Source organism: Bufo bufo, chromosome 3, assembly GCF_905171765.1.
Source record: "Bufo bufo chromosome 3, aBufBuf1.1, whole genome shotgun sequence".
Taxonomy (NCBI): domain Eukaryota; kingdom Metazoa; phylum Chordata; class Amphibia; order Anura; family Bufonidae; genus Bufo; species Bufo bufo.
The window spans coordinates 173,671,985-173,694,617 of NC_053391.1; the positions used below are offsets into that span (position 1 = coordinate 173,671,985).

Here is a 22,633-nt window from a genome sequence, read left to right on the forward strand (position 1 = left end):
TGACAGATTCCTTTAGAGCTCCTGGGTTCCAGTGCAAAATCTGCAACATCCTGCCCTACACTTACCAACACTTATGCGGAAGAAGGACCTTTGGACTGGCCATATGATCTTAAAGGGAAATTTCCCTGTAGGATGATGCCCAGGGGGACACCTGAGCCCTTCTCACCCCCACCAGTTGAGTAAATAAGGATCTGATGCTCTCAGCATTAAATAAAGCTAGGAGCATCAGGTACTTATGCAGTTAGCTGACTGCCACAGCTTCCCTCCTGATTTCAACAATACTGCTGTCCTCAGGACAGTAATAAAGTTGAATACTGCAGCAGGGATGGCACTTTTTTGTGCTGCACAGTGGTATTTGGTCCTACTGGGGCAGTATTTTGTGCTGCACTACGGTATTGTGCCACCCCCGTCCACACACACACACACTTCTGTTGTTCCTGCCTACTTGTGTTGGCCTGCCTTCTGCCAATTTGGACCTGTCTACAGCATAGGGGCACTATTCGTTTTTTTTTTCCTGGGGCCGGGGATCAACTGCTACCTCTACATCTCCCATAGCTATACCACATTAATATGACATCTATGGATTGATGTAGCCTATAATGTATTATGTTTGTTGGTAAATTGTCTTTCGGGGATGCCAATTGATTGCGTACAGAAATTTTAAGAAAATGAATGGGTTTATCTTAGGGGCAAGAGAGAGAGACAAGCTTCTGCCAGACACTTATCTCTAGGTACAACAACGAATCTGAGGTTGACATCTCACATGCCTGAATCTCTTTTCCCCTGGACATCTTCTGTCAGGGGATTATTTCAGTGGGATCTGCTGACATTAACTTAATTGTAGATAATAACTTGCAATATATTGTCATTTATCAATGCCTTGTACCCATTTTCTTAGGGTTGGCTTCACATTTAGGATCAGAGTACACAAAGATATGATTGAGCATGGGGTGCATGGTGACCTTCTTTTGTCAATGGGCATCAGGGCCATTGCTTCTAGGATGAAGACTCTTTGTTGAAGCCAACAGCTTGATGGTTACCCAGCTTGGTCACAATTATTCATCCAAGCCGTAATTGCGCCCCACACCTATTGTACTGTGCCCGGTGGGCATTAGTACTTCCATCCATTTCCATATATCAAGTAAACGGTCTACGATAAGCGTACATATATCTGTTAAACCATACGTTGCCCCGTCCTCATAAAAACTGGTTTACCTCTCACTCAACCCCTTGTTTTCATCGGGTTCATATCAGTTTTTTATGTAGTTGTAGCCGAAATGTATTTTATTTCTCGATTTAATAGCAAAACCCAGGGAATAACCTTGATACGTGATGAAAAACACATCTTAAACCCTGAAGCTTTTACAGCGGGAATAGAAATCCAACCGCCTTAAACTGCACAATTGGAATCACAAGGCTGCAATTCCTGTTTTGATGCGCTTCTATTAGACGTTGCGTGGTAGCGGAGGAATGTGTCACAGTAATGCAGAGAGCTGTAATGATGTCAACTTGTTATTTACTTTCCAAATCTGAATGACTGAGCAAGGCGAAAGGAGAATCAATCAACCACAATGTGACCCTACAGGCGGAAAAAACAGCACTCCCACCAGCCGGCGATGGGGGAAGGGAAGCACATGTAATCAGGGCAATGTTGCATCATGTACTTATGCTTGCTTTTTAAGGCTTTCTTCTCTCTTTCTTTTATTATTTGTTTTCTCCTTTCACGGTAATGTGTAAGGATCAAAGACAAACGTGCTAACCCGTTAAGAGCCAGACCAGGGTCGTAGACAAAATCTGCTGAAAAATAAGACTTTGAAAAACAATTTTTAGTGTAATCCGTCCTGCTGAATCCCAATTATGGAGATGCTGTAAGTTCACCAATTTTCCTATTTGTGTATGTGAAAAAAGACATGGAGCGTTCATATCACATGGGTCACTGTGTGCTATGCCATTCAAGCCACCATGTATATATATATATATACTGTATATGATGTATATCTTATTACACGCTTATATTTGAAATGTCTATGCTCTAAATGCTCATGATGTTTTGCAATATATATTATATTTCTATGTACTGTATACATATGTGTATCTATAGATCGATGCGGGCATACCACTGTGTCTAAAAAATAGAATTCGATTTTGCGATTTATGCCCAAACATTGATATTAGTTGATTTTAATATACACATTCATATATTCCCCTCCCCCCCACTGGAGCCTATTGAAATCTCAAAGCTTAGGGACTGTACCTATCCCCATTTTATTCATGATCAGTGCAGTAATAATTGATTGTAGATGGATTTTTGCACGTTGACCTTTGCTTTTACCTCCGAAATGCTGTGTTTTGGGTGTAAAGATGAGGCGTACACATGGACAATCTTACAATCATGACCATAGGTGTGTGGAGGAAAGGATATATATGGGAAGGCGTTTGTTATTTTATCACTAGTTGAGGTCAATTGGTGTTTTTTTTTTTTTTTTTTTCTCTAGGAGGTCACTGGCTCGGTGTCTCAGTTTCTGTATGTGTGTGGATCTTTTTTTTCCCCTGCCAGTCTCTCTCCCTCGCTCCTCTCTCTCTTCCCCCCCTCTTCTAGCTGCTGCTGCTGTGTCTGTGGGAGCTTCACTCACACACAAACACAGACTAACTAACTCTGCTAATGAACTAGTTAGCCGTGTATTCTCATAGCCACAGCAAGAAAAAAATATTGAATGACCCAATCACCATATCACCAGATATAACAGTTCTAATAAAGGCAAAACTTCCCACTCTTTTTGGAGACTTTTGGAGGATTTTTGAAAATTATTTTCTTGGGTGATTTTTAACATATTTTTTTTGGGCTTGAAACTTTGGTGGATCTTTGGCTGATATTGTGGTTTGTGACCCCAGGATCTACACGAGAAGAGTTATCATGCAGAGTTTATAGGAAGAAAGGAAAGTCAATGGACTAGAAGTGTTGTTCCCAGCAAGAAGTTGATCCAGCCTGCTTTTTCGGAACTACAAAGCTGTCTCTTTTTAGACCACATCTAGTGTGAGGTAAGTGAGATTACCCACTCATTTGTGCCGAGTTTATACCCTTCTTCCCCTCCTCCAATTTCTTTAACCAGAGCTCAGTATCTTCCTATATGTAAAGTATCAGGTTGTATTATAATCATTATCTACATATATATCCATATAGCACCAACATACTCCACAGCAGTTCCAGGGATTTTAGTCTGTATGCATGCTTTTATCCCTGAATGTTTCCTGTACATGTAGAAAAATGGAAAATAACTCATAAGAGGTAGTAATGTTTTGGTCCTGGGATGAGATAATGTTGCTGTGCTTCATAATTTATAATTTGGTATCTGAAGAAGAAATGGAGGGTGGATTTTGCCAAGTATGGTAGTGCATTGGCTTATTGTTCATATATTTATTTTCCTGAGGAGAGTTAAAAAAAAAAACTGTAAAAATGCCAGGTATTCACATTGCAGATGGTGTGTGTATGTGTGGAGTTTCCTCAAGCCCTGGAGTGGGGGGAGGGGAATCCCATTCATGGGCTGCGTGTTAGACAGCGTTTGATCCCTTACGTCAAATGTCAGAATGTTCTACAATAGTCTTTTTTTCTAGTTCTGTTGCCCATGGAGTTGTTATGGTTTTGTGTACCGGAAGCACCACCCTTGAATCAGCTCATGTACCACATTTACAATGCAAATGGGTAGACCACAATGCATGTTGTTACTTGTTATTTATGTTGCACTTTGACAAGAAGAAAAGGCAACTTGTTGCATCTTGTAGCTCTCAAGTAATCTTTTTTTAGATTTTTTTAATTTATATTGATGTTTGGTTTTGGTTTTGGAATGTTGGTATTGCACTTGAAGTCTACATCAGCGTTCGGTAAATCAGGTAGTCTGTTCTGGCAGACATTTATGCCGGAAACTTGCAAGAAAACCTGATGGATCCCATTATAGCGAATGGGGATCCAGCAGGCCCTGGCAATGTCCGGCTATGCCGGATACATAATCCCAGTAGTCTGCCATTCTGCCCAAAGAGGATACTGAATTTACTGAATGTAGATCTGAAGCGAGCCTTAAGACCGCCATACACATTAGGCCTCATGCACACGACCGTTGTGTGCATCCATGGCCGTTGTTCCGTTTTCTGTGATTTTCTGCGGACCCATTGACTTTCAATGGGTCCGTTGAAAACTCGGAAAATGCACAGTTGTTCATCTGCGGCCGTGATCCGTGTTTCCTGTCCGTCAAAAAAATATGACCTGTCCTATTTTTTTGACACACAACGGTTCACGGACCCATTCAAGTCAATGGGTCCGTGAAAAAACACGGATGCACACAAGATTGGCATCCGAGTCCGTGATCCGTGGCCGTAGGCTACTTTCACACAGACGGTGCGGCACCTGAGGGGTTAATTGTGCGGATCACAGCCCCCTGTAAGAGATCGGGTGCTGCCAGGCAGCAGGGGGCAGTTATTACACAGTTCTCTGTATATTCTAACTTGAAGCGTCCTCATCACTATGGGAACGCCTCTGTGTTAGAATATACTGTCGGATCTGAGTTTCACGATCTAACTCAAATCCGATGGTATATTCTAACATAGAGGTGTTCCCATGGTAATGGGGACACTTCAAGTTAAAATATACCATCGGATTGGAGAAAACTCCGATCCGATGGTATAATAGGGACTCCTGACTTTACATTGAAAGTCAATGGGGGACGGATCCGTTTGCAATTGCACCATATTGTGTCAACGTCAAACTGATCCGTCCCCATTGACTTGCATTGTAAGTCAGGACGGATCCATTTGGCTCCGCACAACCAGGCGGACACCAAAATGACTTTTTCCTTCATGGCCGTGGATCCTCCAAAAATCAAGGAACACCCACGGAAGAAAAAACGGTCACGGATCACGGAACAACGGAAATCCGTTTTGCGGACCGCAAAAAAAAACGGTTGTGTGCATGAGGCCTTACTCTAAAGTTGATTAAAGTGGACAATTTCAACCAAAACTAACATTTGTCTGGTAAAATTTAACAATGAACAGAAGACCGTTATCGTCAGAAAAAAAAAGTCGGCCTTGTTTAATATTTTCATTTGATAATCGGACAAAAGATCTTTAGTTCAAAGAAAGATTGTTTGTGAACTAAAGGTCTTTCTTTGAAAGAGCCTTCCGAGAAACCGCTGTCTACTGTGGCCAGTCATTGGCTGCTGTGCTCAGATGCCTCACTGTGGGGAGGAGACCTAAAACCTGCAGGGCTGGAAGTGGAATGACAGGGCCAGAACCCAATACTAGGGATCAGGTAAGTATGATCATCACCGCCGGTCCGGCCACGCGGGGGAGGGGGTCTGAAAAAAAGTGGACAAATCCTAGAATCTCTTAATAGGTCCCATGCAGCAGTGACGCCACCCCAAAAGTCAGTCAGCAGCATCACTGCAAAAAAATGCAGTCAAACCCGAATTTTAGTAAATGCGTGTTTCAATTATTTTACTGCAATAATAATAGGCAATCATAATGTCATTATCATAGCCGTGTTACTAAACGTGTTGTACATTGCTGCAAGATAACAGGCAGATAGGATACAGCAGAAAATGCATTTCATATCAGTAACGCTAATTAAAACCGTGTTAGTGAAGGCATTACTGCATCACAACGTTTCACATCACTGCAAAAAAATGGCATTGTCACACATGTATTTTAGTGAAGGACTGATATTATGGTATCAGAACATGTAGTTCAAATACGTTTCACTGCATAAATTGCATTATTACCAATGTCAATTCTTATTACTAAGTAATGTGCAGTGTCTTTGTGGAAGGTGAGGGATTCAGGACATTTAATTAAACCTATGTCTTTAAATTACAGAAGAAACACTTGCAATTTGCCAGGACCATTTAATAATTGTGTGTACCAAATCCAACTTTTTATTTATAGGCCTCAAAATAAGATGTCTGGGAAATGGAAGAGTGCAAAACAAAAGGTCCGGGCCTGATCATCCGCAAGTCAGAATGTGTTTAGTAGCAGCACCAGCCATCCAAACAGAACTATTAGTAGTAGTTCCACTTGTAGCCATTGTGGTGGCGGTAGGGACAGTGGTAAAAATAGTGGCACTTGAGGCAAATAAAGAGCATGGATTCTTTATGGAGCCCATAATGACATATCACTGTATGATAAAAGTGGCATCACAATTATTGGCAACGTCTCCCCAAAAAACTTTCAGGGCCAGATCTTCTTCTATTGTGGTCAGCTCGGGAACTATTTATGCTGTTGATACTGTTGGCGCCTTCTCAAAACATGCCAGAAGGAGGCCAAGCTCGGCTGCCTCTATCTCTTTGGGAAAATAGAACCAGCATTCAGAATTAAATCAAGGCTGTCCTTCTACTCCTGATTTTCTTTGTGGCAGCCATACCAAATTCCCAAGCAGTACCATCATCAGCTGCTTCTCCACCTGTTCATCGCCTGACATCGATAACGGAATGTGTGGCCATGAGAAAACTATTCTCGACCAGTAATTAACTTGTGTGCAAGCTGAACTCTCAACTGGTCAGATTGCTAGAGGTGCAGATGCTGCTGTACCACTTAGTTGTGGTAATGATGGCACAGTTCTGCATATTCATAAAATTTTTATTCTGCTGTATGATATTCATACTGCCCAACTGTCCATTTTTTTCCAGAACAATTGTTTAATTGTTGCCATTCTGATTGTGTAGCAGGGTCCACACCACTGTGGACAACTGAAGCAGCTGCTACTTGCCAGGACAGTACATGTTTTTGATGGCCCACTAGCTCAATGTTTTTCGGGGCAGCAGAGAGGCAGCAACAAGTCCAGGTCCTATTGACAACTCCATATTTGTGTTTGTCTGGTCCTCAGGCACTTATCTGCCTACTCCATGTCCCCTTTCACGGATACCCTCCTGTTCCTAACAGAAACAGGGTATTACCTCATATCATATGTCATGACACCAAAAAATAAAAACTAATTTGGATGCCTATATATAGCTGGAGGAACCAATATGCCCTGAACAACTACCTACATAAATAATTGTCAACCTCCATTCAAAATAAATGACAAAGCATCTTTATTGAATACATAATAAATACTTATTAAAATACATAGAAAGAGTTAGCAGCAATAGAAAACCCCCCAAATGAGGACCACAAGGTAGCCGCAGAGGCAGCAAGCCACAACAAATGGAACACCTTAGCAGAAAAAAGCAGTAGTACTAGCAATGCCCCTTGAGCACCTGAGTAGTAGTGGAGTAAAAAAATAAATAAAAATTGAATACAAAAATAGAAAAAAGGGGCAAAGTAAAGTAGCAGAAAGTGAAAATGGTGTTACCATATCCAGCACGCCGACTCTGCAGCCGCCTCCTCCCAACGCCGCTCATATCATATGTGTAAAGTGCAGAGTTGCCATGCTGTGTTAGAGCTGATCGGCCTGGGTAATACTAACAACAGAGCTGATCACTTACTAAAGTGCAGCAAACATTTCACTGGCTGTTTCTCCAACAACTCCAACTGGGCAAGGTGGTCAGAAACAATGGCAGGAACATTGAAGTTCTGCAGAATTTGGGGGAAATAACACATGCTCCCTGCATGGTGCACATTATCAATTTAATTATGCAATGTATCTTGCTAGCCACCCTGTAGCTGTTGGGAACCAATAAGGAGAAGGTCCCACTTAAAGAGAAGAGTTGGTAGTGAAGGAGCGGGAGGGTGATGACAATAATGACACTGGCCATGGTGACAATCATCTCAATGGGGGGGGGGGGGTAAAGCTGGACAGAACTGGGTCCTCAGGCACAATGGCCAGAATGGCAAGCCGTATGTTGCTTGCTTATGTAATGACAAGCGTATGATTCACATCAAGCAATCTGATGATTGCTGGATAGCCATGTTTTTAGACCCTCATTATAAAAGCAGCAAAACGGGGGAATGTTTGCCTCTTGCTGAAAGGAAGGCCATCTTACTTTATTACCAAGAAACACCCCCACCCCCACCAACTTGTCTGAGGCCCCTTTACAACCCTTCCAGAGTCACTCTTCTCCTGCTGTCTCTACTACCACAAACAGCCAAAACTGTGGCACGCAATTCAGTGACAATAATATGATGGAACAATTTGTTTATGTGCCACGCCAGCCTGAGGCAAATCCGCAAATGGAGATGTACTGCTTCAACACCCAGGTTAACTCCTTACCTGGATTCTGACCTTTCTCCAGTGCATACTGTGTTCCCTGACCCCCCTGTGTTCCTTGGGAAGGCATACTGGAACAGTGACGCAAACTGGCCTCTCTGTTCTTTGTTGCCCAGCCTCTAGTATTATGTCAGAGAGGATTTTCGGCATGGCAGGGAGCATTGTCACACCAAAATGGATGAAGTTGTACTTCGCCAGTATACAAAATATTACAACATTACAACTTTGTCAAAATGAACAAGGTATGGATTTGTGAGAATTTTCTCACTCCTCTTGCTGAGATCGATGACTAAATCTGCCCTTGCTGATGATGCACCATCATGCCATTGCCGCTATCTGCCTTTCTACCATCATGTTCTGTATCGTATGGCTGCTGCTGCCAAATCATGCCACTGTATGTCTGCATACCATCATGTTCTTTACAGTATGGTTGCTGCTGCCACTACCACCACAGCTGCAGCTGCTAATTCCTTACTGCCACTTTCATTACCCATACTGCCACTACCATTACTACTACACAGTATGCACCACTACTACTAGTAACCCTAAAGAGCTGCACACACATTTATTGCCCTGTTTGTTCCATGTTGTACTGCTACCGCTGTAGCTACTGTTGTGGCCATATGCCACTATTACCTTAACCTTTCCACATCCACACTGTACTGCTGCTGCTCCTCGTTCAGCCCCCATTAAGGCATAATTTTGGATGCTTGTGTAGAACAAGCCACTCTTTCATTTGACATTAACATGTGTACGAGTTTAAACAGGGGCAGAAGTATAATTTTTGGATGCTTGGTACCAACAAGCCATAGTTTTTCTTTCCTTAACACTATGTGTGTTTAAACACCATCTGCCCCCAATAAGTGACAATTTTTGAAAGCTTTCTAATATGAAAAAGCATAACACATTCAATGATGCAGTGTGTTTTTAAACACACTGTTTAACACACTGAAAGGTGCATTTACCCGTAGTGTTAGTGGCTATTGCGGCCTATGCATTCAAGAGCATCGGGAGGGGAAGAGAGAGCGAAAATTAATAAAAAATTAACAAAAATAGATAACATCTTTTCATCCTAGGACACTAGAGGGTGTTATATCAATTTTGGGGGCAATTTGGAGCAACTTTAACTCATGTAGAATCGATTCAGACATGAATAAAAAAAAATAATAATTTGACAATTTGGACACAAAACGAATTTCGAGAAATTAGCTTCTCTCTAATGAGGTCAAATTGACCACTGTTAGCTTGTTTGGTTATACACAGTTCGGGTACTATGGTAATATATTCCAGGTATTATTGATTAAACACTATGGGGGAATTTATTAAGCACAAAATTCCATATGCTAGTCAATATAATGTGCCAATATCATTAGGAGTGGCACCCTGGACTGCCTTTAAAACAGAAGATTAAATCTATACCTGTTTTGAGAGTTTTTCTACTTTTTGCACCACTTGCTAGCCCTACCTTTCTGAATATACATCACCTCACTTTCTCAACTCTAAAAAGAAGTGAGAGAAAAGTTGAAAAATTATCATTCAAGTATAAAATGCTTCACTATCCTATCATCACGTATAATGGGAGGGGGAAAACTTTATATAAAAGATTTTTGCAACAATCGGAACAGTATAATTTTGCCATGTAGTGTGACCAATTGCTCAGGAAACATTTTTCTAACAGGTGAGACCTTAGTAGAAAAATGTTAAGAAGCCATGGTTTAAGCTGGTTCTAATCCTATTAATTCTCTGTTTGGATATAATTATAGGAACCTTAAAGGGGTTCTCCAGGAATTAAGAAAATGAAAATACTTAAATATAACTTTATTATAAATATATTCCCAAATACCTTTCATTAGTTATAATGGTTCGTTTTGTTTGGGAAACAATCATTAGGAGAAACAAAATGGTCACCGTGCTATAAGTACAGACACAACCTGTCCTAATCACACAGGAGGACTTACACAAGTTACTTCAAAACACTGACGTAAAGAGTTGCCTCATCCTCCTCTCCTGCTTGTCAGGGATTATGATCCTGATTACAGATGATAAGAACTTCAGCTGAATCTTTATAGGAATGGAGGAGACATGAAGTACAGAGAGTACAGACAGGACAGACAGTGGTAATGTGAGGTAATGGAGACTGCATACAAGTGCTGCTGCTCATTATCCACATCCCCACCTCCTCCCTGTACTTCATGTCTTATAAACTCCATTCCTACATAGATTCAGCTGAAGATCATATTAAACTGTATTCAGGGTGATTGATAATCCCTGACAAGCAGAGCAGAGAGGATGATGAGGCAGCTCTTTAGATCAGTGTCGTGAAGTAACTTGTCCTCCTGTGTGATTAGGACAGGTTCTATCTGTACTAATAGGACGGCGGGCATTTTGTTTCTCCTAATGGTTGCTCCCCAGACAAAATGAGCCATTATAACTAATGAAAGGTATTTGGGAACATATTTATAATAAAGTAATATTTAAGTATTTTCATTTTCTTAATTCCTGGAGAGCCCCTTCCCTCAGCCCCCCTAGCTTAAACCCCCTTAATGACCAGACCACTTTTTCCAATTCTGCACTACACTAGTTTCACGGTTTATTGCTCGGTCATACAACTTACCACTCAAATGAATTTTACCTCCTTTTCTTCTCACAAATACAGCTTTCTTTTGATGGTATTTGATTGCTGCTAAGATTTTTCGTTTTTCCGATATTAATCAAAATAGGCCGCAATTTTCTCAAAAAAAGTGTATTTTTAACTTTCTCTGGTTAAATTGTTCAAATATAATTACATTTCTATACAAGTTTGTGTCAGAATTTATTGTGCTACATGTCTTTGATAAAAAAAAAATCCAATAAGTGTATATTTATTGGTTTGCGCAAAAGTTATAGCATTTACAAACTATGGTACAAAAATGTGAATTTCCGCATTTTGAAGCAGCTCTGACTTTCTGAGCACCTGTCATGTTTCTTGAGGTGCTAGAATGCCAGGATAGTATAAATACCCCCCAAATGACCACATTTTAGAAAGAAGACAACCCCAAAGTATTCGCGGAGGGGCATGGTGAGTTCATGTATGATAAAAAAAAAATTCACAAGTTAGCGGAAAATGACATTTCTGAGAAAATAAATAAAATAATAAAGTTTCCATTTCTGCTAACTTCTGGCAAAAAATAATAAAATCTCCCACGGACTCACTATGCCCCTCAGTGAATACCTTGGGGTGTCTACTTTCCGAAATGGGGTCATTTGTGGGGTGTGTTTACTGTTCTGGCATTTTGGGCGGGGCTAAATTGTGAGCAACCCTGTAAAGCCTAAAGGTACTCGTTGGACTTTCGGCCCCTTTACGCACCTAGGCTGCAAAGAAGTGTCACACATGTGGTATCGCCGTACTCAGAAGAAGTAGGGCAATGTGTTTTGGGGTGTATTTTTACATATACCCATGCAGGGTACTCTTTATACAGACAGGGTACTCTTTATACAGAAGAGACAGAGAAGGCAAGAAAGGAGGAGGAGTGGCCCTGTATGTGAAAGATAGCATTAAATCTAACCTAATACAAGTTGGTGAGGCCAACATAGAGTCAGTTTGGGTTACGTTGCAGTTTGCAAACCATGCCGTAACTCGTGTAGGTGTGATATATAGACCACCTGGTCAAGTTAAAGAACTAGATGATCTACTAGTTGAAGAAATAGCTAAAATGACAATGAAAGGAGAAGTTATCATTATGGGAGATTTCAATCTTCCAGATATAAACTGGAAAACCAAAATAGCAAGTTCTACCAGGAGTACAGATATTCTAAATTCCCTACTGGGGTTATCTCTACAACAAGTGGTTGTGGAGCCAACCCGGAGGGAGGCCATTTTGGATTTGGTATTCACAAATGGGGATTCGGTATATGATGTCATTGTAGGCGAAACCTTGGGATCTAGTGATCACCAGTCAGTGTGGTTTAATATAAGAACTGTGAAAGAGTCCCACCACACAAAAACAAAAGTTTTAGACTTTAGAAAAACAGACTTTTCAAAAATGAAATTAGTCATAAACGGATTACATGGAGTCCAGGAGAAATGGGACTACTTAAAAGGTGCATTATTGAAGGCAACAGAAAATTGCATTAGACTTGTCAGTAAAAGCAAAAAAAGGAAGAGACCACTGTGGTACTCAGCAGAAGTGGCCCAAATCATTAAAAATAAAAAGCTAGCATTTTGTAATTTTAAAAAAACCCAGAGCAATGAAGATAAGGAAATCTACAAGATTAGGCAGAGAGAGGCCAAGCAAGTTATAAGAACTTCTAAAGCGCAGGCAGAAGAAAAACTAGCTCAGTCTATGAAAAAAGGGGATAAGACATTCTTCAGATATATAAATGAAAAAAGGAAATTAAAACAAGGAATAACTAAATTAAAAACAAAGGACGGAAGGTATGTAGAAGAGAATAAAGGGCTAGCCGACTGCCTTAATGAATACTTCTGTTCAGTTTTTACAAAAGAAAAAGGAGAAGGACCTCCACTAGAAAGGATGACTAATAAATCGTTTGATGCATGTATCTTTACAGAGGAAGATGTTCTAAGTTTGCTGTCTAAGGTGAAGACAAATAAGTCACAGGGGCCTGATGAGATACACCCAAAATTATTAAAAGAGCTTAGTGGTGAGCTGGCAAAACCGCTAACAGATTTATTTAACCAATCATTAGTAACAGGAGTCGTCCCGGAAGATTGGAAATTGGCAAATGTCGTGCCCATTCACAAGAAAGGTAGTAGGGAGGAATCGAGCAACTATAGACCAGTGAGTCTGACATCAATAGTAGGCAAATTAATGGAAACCCTATTAAAGGATAGGATTGTGGAACATCTAAAATCCCATGGATTGCAAGATGAAAAACAACATGGGTTTACTTCAGGGAGATCATGTCAAACAAATCTTATAGATTTTTTTGACTGGGTGACTAAAATAATAGACGGTGGAGGTGCAGTAGACATCGCATATCTAGATTTTAGTAAGGCTTTTGACACTGTCCCACATAGAAGACTTATCAATAAACTGCAGTCATTGAGCATGGACTCCCATATTGTTGAGTGGATTAGGCAGTGGCTGAGTGACAGACAACAGAGGGTTGTAGTCAATGGAGAACATTCAAAACAAGGTCATGTTACCAGTGGGGTTCCACAGGGATCTGTACTGGGACCAATTTTGTTTAATATCTTCATAAGTGATATTGCAAAAGGCCTCGATGGTAAGGTTTGTCTTTTTACTGATGACACAAAGATATGTAACAGGGTTGATGTTCCTGGAGGGAAACGCCAAATGGAAAAGGATTTAGGAAAACTAGAAGAATGGTCAGAACTCTGGCAACTGAAATTTAATGTGGATAAGTGCAAGATAATGCACCTGGGGCATAAAAACCCAAGGGCAGAATATAGAATATTTGACACAGTCCTGACCTCAGTATCTGAGGAAAGGGATTTAGGAGTAATTATTTCAGAAGACTTAAAGGTGGGAAGACAATGTAATAGAGCAGCACGAAATGCCAGCAGAATGCTTGGATGTATAGGGAGAGGTATAAGCAGTAGAAAGAGTGAAGTGCTTATGCCGCTGTACAGAACACTGGTGAGACCTCACTTGGAGTATTGTGCGCAGTACTGGAGGCCATATCTCCAGAAGGATATAGATACTCTAGAGAGAGTTCAGAGAAGAGCTACTAAACTAGTACATGGATTGCAGGATAAAACTTACCAGGAAAGGTTAAAGGACCTTAATATGTATAGCTTGGAAGAAAGAAGAGACAGAGGGGATATGATAGAAACTTTTAAATACATAAAGGGAATCAACTCGGTAAAGGAGGAGAGCATATTTAAAAGAAGAAAAACTACCACAAGAGGACACAGTTTTAAATTAGAGGGGCAAAGGTATAAAAGTAATATAAGGAAGTATTACTTTACTGAGAGAGTAGTGGATGCATGGAATAGCCTTCCTGCAGAAGTGGTAGCTGCAAATACAGTGAAGGGGTTTAAGCATGCATGGGATAGGCATAAGGCTATCCTTCATATAAGATAGGGCCAGGGACTATTCATAGGATTCAGATATATTGGGCAGACTAGATGGGCCAAATGGTTCTTTCTGCCGACACATTCTATGTTTCTATGTTTCTATGTTTCTGTAAATTGACAACTTTGTATAATTTTTTTTTAAAAGTTGTCATTTACAGAGATATTTCTCACACACAGTATGGGTATATGTAAAAATACACCCTAAAACACGATGTCCTACTTCTCCTGAGTACGGCGATACCACATGTGTGACACTTTTTTGCAGCCTAGGTGCACAAAGGGGCCCAAATTCCAATGAGTACCTTTAGGATTTCACAGGGCATTTTTTAAGCATTTGGATTCCAAACTACTTCTCACGCTTTAGGGCCCATAAAATACCAGGGCAGTATAAATACCCCACAAGTGACCCCATTTTGGAAAGAAGACACCCCAAGGTATTCCGTGAGGGGCATGGCGAGTTCCTAGAATATTTTTTTTTTGGCACAAGTTAGTGGAAAATGTTTTTTTTTTTTTTTTTTCTCTTACAAAGTTTAATATTCTACTAACTTGTGACAAAAAATAAAATTTTACATGAACTCGCCATACCCCTCACGAAATACCTTGGGGTGTCTTCTTTCCAAAATGGGGTCATTTGTGGGGTATTTATACTGCCCTGGTATTTTAGGGGCCCTAAAGCGTGAGAAGTAGTTTGGAATCCAAATGCGTAAAAAATGCCCTGTAAAAATCCTAAAAGTACTCATTGGAATTTGGGCCCCTTTGCGCATCTAGGCTGCAAAGAAGTGTCACACATGTGGTATCGCCGTACTCAGAAGAAGTAGGGCAATGTGTTTTGTGGTGTATTTTTACATATACCCATGCTGGGTGTGAGAAATATCTCTGTAAATGACAACTTTTCCAATTTTTTTATACAAAGTTGTCAATTTACAGAGATATTTCTCTCACCCAGCATGGGTTTATGTAAAAAGACACCCCAAAACACATTGCCCTACTTCTCCTGAGTACGGTGATACCACATGTGTGACACTTTTTTGCAGCCAAGATTCACAAAGGGGCCGAAAGTCCAACGAGTACCTTTTAGGAGGGCATTTTTAGGCATTTGGATTCCAGACTTCTTCTCACGCTTTAGGGCCCCTAAAATGCCAGGGCAGTATAAATACCCCACATGTGACCCCATTTTGGAAAGAAGACACCCCAAGGTATTCCGTGAGGGGCATGGCGAGTTCATAGAAGATTTTTTTTTTTGGCACAAGTTAGCGGAAATCATATTTTTTTAGTTTTTTCTCACAAAGTCTCCCTTTCCGCTAACTTGTGACAAAAAGTTTAATCTTTCATGGACTCAATATTCCCCTCAGCGAATACCTTGGGGTGTCTTCTTTCCAAAATGGGGTCATTTGTGGGGTGTTTGTACTGCCCTGGCATTTGAGGATCTCCACAATCATTACATGTATGGCCAGCATTAGGAGTTTCTGCTATTCTCCTTAGGCCTCATGCACACGACCGTTGTTTGGGTCCGCATCCGAGCCGCCGTTTTGGCGGCTCGGATGCGGACCCATTCATTTCAATGGGGCCGCAAAAGATGCGGACAGCACTCTGTGTGCTGTCCGCATCCGTGGCTCTGTTCCGCGGCCCCGCTAAAAAATCTAACATGTCCTATTCTTGTCCGCGCTTTGCGGACAAGAATAGGCATTTATATTGCCGGCGCCCGTTCCATTCCGCAAATTGCGGAAGTCAACACAGGCGCCTTCCATTTTTTGCGCATCCGCGGTTTGTGGACCGCAATAAACGGCACGGTCGTGTGCATGAGGCCTTATATTGAGCATACGGGTAATGAGATATTTTTTTTTCGTTCAGCCTCTGGGCTGAAAGAAAAAATGAACGGCACAGATTTCTTCATTCGCATCGATCAATGTGGATGAAAAAATCTCTGCCAAAAAATGTGCAAAAAAAAAAACAGCTGTGATCGCTAATAAAGATCCCAAAAGCTCAAAAGTGATCTTTATAGCGCCGCAGCGATTTTACTGTGTTTTTGCAGTGATCAGAAAAAAAACATTTCTGTCACTGCGGTGGGGCGGACTGAATGCAAGTGTGCGCACAAGATCAGGCCTGATCGGGCGAACACTGCGTTTTTTGTAGAGCCTAAGGTGACCCTAATGTACTGATATAGATCTGATTGCGATCAGTCTTGATCACTTACAGATACTATATAGTACTAGTGCTGATTAGCGACAGCGATGACGCTAATCAGCGACTAATCAGTGACTGCGGTGCGGTAGGCGCTAACTACCTAACAAGTGGCTAACTAACTGGCGGTGATAAGGGACCCTTAGGCCCCATTCACACGTCCGCAATTCTGTTCCACATTTTGCGGAACGGAATTGCGGACCCATTAATTTCTATGGGGACAGACTTTGTCCCGCTCGGATCCGGAATTGCGGATCTGCACTTCCGGGTCCTCAATTCCGTTCCGCAAAAATATAGAACATGTCCTATTCTTGTCCACAATTGCGGACAAGAAAAGGCATTTTCTATATAGTTCTGGCAATGTGCGGATCCGCAAAATGCGGAAAGCACATTGACGGTGTCCGCGTTTTGCGGATCCGCGGATCTGCAAAACACATACGGACTTCTGAATGGAGCCTTACAGGGGGGTGATCAATGACAGGGGGGTGATCAGGGAGTCTATATGGGGTGATCAGGGGTTAATAAGGGGTTAATAAGTGACAGGGGGGGTGTAGTGTAGTGTGGTGATTGGTGCTACTTACAGAGCTGCCTGTGTCCTCTGGTGGTCGATCCAAGCAAAAGGGACCTCCAGAGGACCAGGTAGCAGGTATATCAGACGCTTTTAACAAAACAGCGTCTAATATACCTTTCTGGGGTTAAAAAAAATCGCATCTACAGCCTGCTAGCAAATGATCGCCGCTGGCAGGCTGTAGATCAACTCGTTTACCTTGCGATCCTGTGAACGCGCGCTCCTGTGAGCACGCGTTCACAGGAAATCTTGGCTCACGCGAGATGACGCATCGATGCGTCCAGGAGGAATAACCCGGCCGCCCGCAGGACTCATCCCTGCGTTAGGCAGTCGGGAGGTGGTTAAGGTGAAGTATAGCCAGTCACAGACAGCACAAACAAAGCTATTGTCTATTCTGGTGTATTAGTAAGCGCCTTACAATGCCACAGGTTTCCCACAGGCTTGTTTAGGAAAGGTTAACAGTTCAAAGGACTCTACTTTGGTTTCCTTGGCAAAGTGATTTTTGGAGTGATGATATTTTACTTTGCTATTACAACTTTTGGAGAAATAGAACCAATTTAAACCATCATTCATTTCTAAATAGATGAGAAATTAATTACAAGGTTTTGGTCTAAACCTAAATCTGACTATATACATTGGATAGACGTAGGTTGTTGGTTGAACATCAGTTGAACAATCATCTGGTGAATGATCTGTTCGCAGACACAGCCATACATATTGGCCATTACAGTTGATAAAACTAGTCATACATGTTCAATGCAGGCAGACGATGGATGACAGATCTTTCTATTGAACAAAAATATTAAACAAGGCCAACTTATTTTTTTCTTTATTTGTAGCCGATCTTGATAGCTTATCATTTATAAAATTTCACCTGATAATAGTTTTGGTTGAAATCATCCATTTTTATCAACGTGTATAGATACCTTAAAGGAAACCTGTCATGTGGATATTTTATTATAATCTAACTAATTATATACAATCATTAACTACTAAAAAGTACCTTAGATGTATTCACTTACTGGTGTGACAGATGGTTACCTCATAATATACACACAAAGATGCCGCATGCTAATGAGCTGATTTGAGTCCAGCGTGATGTCATTGAGTCCAGCGTATATTTAATTCAGAGCTATAGCCACTCCCCTGCCCACCTGCTGCTGATTCATATGGAAAATAACTGTCATTCAGCAGCAGGTGGGCGGGGAGAGTCAGGAGCTCATGAATATTCAGGACTCATCATTATCAGCTGGAGCTTTTCAATACAAGATGTTGGCAGATTGACTGGGTCAATTAAAGAAAGTGACCAGCATTGTGCTAAGAGAATCAGTCACTTATTTATGTTGACCTTAGTTAGGACACCATAAAACTGGTGACAGGTTCCCTTTAAGATGGTGTTGTGTAATTTCTGACATATTCTGCATATCCTGCCTCATATTACAAGAATATATCTAGTTTCTACTGTATTAGGGTCTGTAGTAGAAAGCCACTAGCTGGCTACAAGCTACTGTAAACAACTGCCAGCCTCCTATAAGAAATAGGCATCCATGGACATGTGCAGCACCTCAATAATTGTGAACAGTAGGCCTAATTTATTAAAGGGGTAATCCAACCCCTATAATGAGCCCCAAAATGCCATGGCACCTCATATAGGTTATACTTACCCTGCTCCCTGGCATCCGGGTCACTCCTGATGCCCGCACAACGTGGGAAGGGGGGGGGTAAGGGGCAGGGAAGTAGCCAATACCATGCCACATCGGGAACAAGCCGCCCTAGCATTGTGGGTGACGCTTGGGAGGCTCGTCCCTGTCACCGCCTGCTATTGAGTGACCCCCCCATCCTGTCGATGGATGTTTTGATCTGTGTGACAGGCAAATGTAGAGGCGGCCATGCAGGCATCAGGAGAAACACGGATATTGGGCAGAGGGGTAACTAGTTTAACCTGTATGAGGGGCCTAGGCATTTTGGGAGCATTATAGGGCTTGGATAACCCCTTTAAGTTACTAACATACAAATTAATTTAACATCTGTCTGTCGACAACATTTTTACAGTGATACTATTTGTCTTTCCGTAAGCTCCAGAAATATTTAGAAGTATGGAAGACTATTGGAAAATGACATCTACAATGTCGCTGTCAACTGAGATGAAAAACATTTTCTTTGTTGAAATGGTCATCAACAGAAATTCTTCATCTTCAGATTAATAAGAGGGAAAAAAGAATGGACAGTGTCATTATAGATGTCATTTTGCAATACTCTTCTGTACACGAAGTAGCAATAGACTTCCAGAGATTTGTGAAGAAGAGCTGCTATGACATCTGCAAATGCAGTCACCTCATTCTTCACCCAAGATCAGGTTATATGTGCACTCTAATTTCACACAGAGTGTACGACATTCCTACTGAGATCAGTGGGCCAAAGCAACCTGATCCAAACATAATATGTGACTGTACTCTTTTCTCCAAAACCGAGGCATACAGAAGTACAGTAGAAGCCTTATTCACCTCTATGAGAGTGTTATTACAGCTCAAAGGAGAGGAGGCATAAATTCATTAAAGTGAAAAAACATTGTGTTACGTACAATGTGAGAAACAACACCAGATAGATATCACACAAAATATAAAGACCAGAATGAGGAATTTTAACTTCTACAGTTGCTCTGTTTATCTTTCAAACAGAAGATATTCCATTAATAGCAATATAAAAGAAGGCTGCTGTTTATTCTGTTCCCTGCAAAGATGCTGGCATTCTGAAGGCCCCCATGCATGGGCCGACTGTGCAGGAAATTATCAGATGTGGACTGTTTGTTCCTGATAATTACCAGAAAGTGAGCAAAGGTAAAAGTTGCAATTACATGCAGCAATTACATCTGTTGTATGGGACAAGCAATCGCTACTGTCAAGAAGCAGTGATTTGGGTATCCACATCAACGATGCTTTCACCAGATGAACAAGTGTTTGCGTGTTCATTGGGTGATTAATGGCATTTTTACACATGGCAATTATCAGGAACGAGTGTTCTTAGGAATAGTTCTTCCAGATAATTTCCCAGATCGTTGGCCTGTGTAAAGGGGTCTTAAAGCTAGTTGCTGTATTTCAACATACCAAAAGCCATTTTTTCTTGCGGGGGGGGGGGGGGGGTGCATTTGTATGGGAGGGTCAGGAGGGATGGTTGTCAGCTGAACAAGTGCTCAACCTCCAACTATCTAAAATGTATGGCTAGCTTTACATTCAATTTTCATGTGGCAGATATGTTGTTGAAGTTTCTGCAACAATCAGAAGTGACCTATTAAAAATCCATGCATAGGCTGTAGAAACAACCAAAATCAAGACCTGAACTAATCTTCATTCTCAGAAATTTCAACAAATCTGCTGCATGGGAATGTACTGTACCCTAAAAGTGAGCCTTATGTTGTAGTTAACTGTAGATTGTACATAACACACTTATTTTTACAAGTGTACTATGACCTTAAAAAGCATGCAACACAAGAAATCAAGAGGTCAATTGGCCTACATTTAAGGTCCCTTTACACAGGACAATATTGCAAAAGATAGCCGGGAAGGAAGCATTCCTTCCCTACAATCTGCTGATCGCTAGTGGAGGAGACTGAGGCATTTACATGCAGCGATCTCCTTCCCAGTATGGGAGGAGTGATCACTAATGCCAACTCTCTTCAGCATACTGACTCATTTGCCGGTAGGAGATCGTGTTTATATGGCACGATCTACTACTGGTAAACGATCAAGTTTGCAGGCACACAAACAATCGGTTTCGCTCGTTCATCTGGTAAACATTTACACCATCTGATCATCGCTAACAAGCGTTACTATGAACGCTCGTTAGCAATAATCTGTACGATTATTGGCCCGCGTATAGGACCCCTTAGTAATACTAGACTTATGGCTGCAGAAGTAGCAGTGGTTTCCAGCCCTAATTCCCAGAGACCCCTCTACCCTATATGAGGTCACTATTATTATTATATATAGCACATAATAGGTGAGGAGCCCTGGTACAGATGTAAGAACCACAAGCCACTGATATAGTAGCATGGGGCAATGTGCTAGTGTAGAATAGCAGTGTAACGTGCAGCATTTTGGTGTCTGAGACTTTTTAACTTTGAATCTAACATAGTAAAACCAGATAAGTGTTCGGAGATCAGTGCGTGTCTTCTTGGTGTAATTGAACAATTTTTATTTTCTGATTTTCTGAATTTAACAAAGCCAATCCTTTTTTCATAATGCATATGAAGGGAAGATATATTTTCCTTACTTCTTGAATGTATTTGATCACTTCCAATTCTAATGGTTCTTGGATCATTCTCTCTACCACTAAAGCTCCACATTGTTGACTTGTGTCTGTGAGGCTGGCATTGTGTTTTCCTTACAGAACTAGTATAATGCTCAGCTTTGTGTTCTAGAATGGGCTTTATGTCTGTGGTTACTGTTTGTTCTCAATAAATATTGTTCTACCGGCTTCTGCAGCCAGTGTCTAGATTGTGGGCCCTTTACTTTTTGCTTCCTGTTTGTTTCTGTTTTTCAGTATTATTTACCAGCAGACAGTGTTGTGCAGTCTTTCTAGCAAAATGCCGATTTTTAAATAGAACATGTGTACTTCCTGTCTTTATTTTTAGAACATTTTTTCGTTCCCTCAGGACAGTGTGATTATAAACTCATCCTCTGCCACTGTATATGAAATAAAGTGTGTGGGTGTCCAAACTGCCTTCTGTGCGTGGGTACTTAATTTAAAGGTTGGAAGAAAAAAGTTTTGATATGTACTAGCAGTACCAAGTGCAACGTTATGGAAATTGTGTGCTGTTATAATAATTGATGGTTTCTTTTTTTAAGTGAAGATCACTAAATTGCATTTTTTTACAATATGTTTTAGGGTTGCTTCTCTGGATGAGGCTATACTTACATGGGCATAGTAAACAAAGGTTTAGTTCATATTACGCTTACAGTTGTGTAAACTTGCCATACATGGTTCAGTGACGTCATTAAAGACAAATATATTTCTGGGAACGTTCTTTGAAGGAAGGATCTTTTGTGCACATACAAACTTTTATCTCACTATTAGATGTAAATATCAATTTTAAAAGAATGAGCATGAACCTTAACACTGATGATGGCTATGCAGATCCCTTGATGCATAAAGTTCCATTTGTCAGCCATACACTCCTATAAAAATTGCATTGAAAAATGTAGTTGAGTATACTTTGCAATATAGTTAAAAAAAATTATGCTAATGCAATGTATGGCAAAAGGATGCAGTTTTGTACATCCCATTATACTTTCTGGATATGCTTTGACAAAAGCAGTGTGAACAGAACCTAGAGCTCCATGACCACGCTGAGTTGGCAGTGATTCATGATAAAATTGCAGCATTACTGAAACTCATGGGTCTTTTTAATGTTTCCTTTTCTAATCCTGCAACTAGAGATGAGCGAAGTTTTCTAAAAGTCAATTCTGCCGCTTCACAGAATTTTACAAAAATAATATAATTGTAAATAGTGGGTGCAATGACAGGGAACGGTGATTGTGCCGCCTCCCTTTAATTGAACCCATAAGATGCAGTGTTCATCACTGATCACGGCATATGAGATCCATATTAACAATTTTTAGTGGTTTTAAAAAAAAAAAAATTATTATGAAGAATA

The 22,633-nt window shown here is 40.9% G+C and overlaps 1 protein-coding gene across 3 annotated transcripts in view; it reads left to right on the forward strand.

The window, feature by feature from the left end:
- Nucleotides 1-1,537: 1,537 nt before the first annotated feature.
- Nucleotides 1,538-22,633, forward strand: part of TBL1X (transducin beta like 1 X-linked) — a 365,710-nt gene continuing 344,614 nt past the window's right edge. For 2 of the 3 annotated variants that reach the window (XM_040423758.1, XM_040423761.1), the window contains exons 1-2: nt 1,538-1,868; nt 2,893-3,039. The gene's annotated coding sequence lies outside the window, so the exon portion shown is untranslated. Of the gene's footprint in view, nt 1,869-2,544; nt 3,040-22,633 lie in introns of those variants that run through there. The other variant, XM_040423759.1, reaches the window with a different exon arrangement.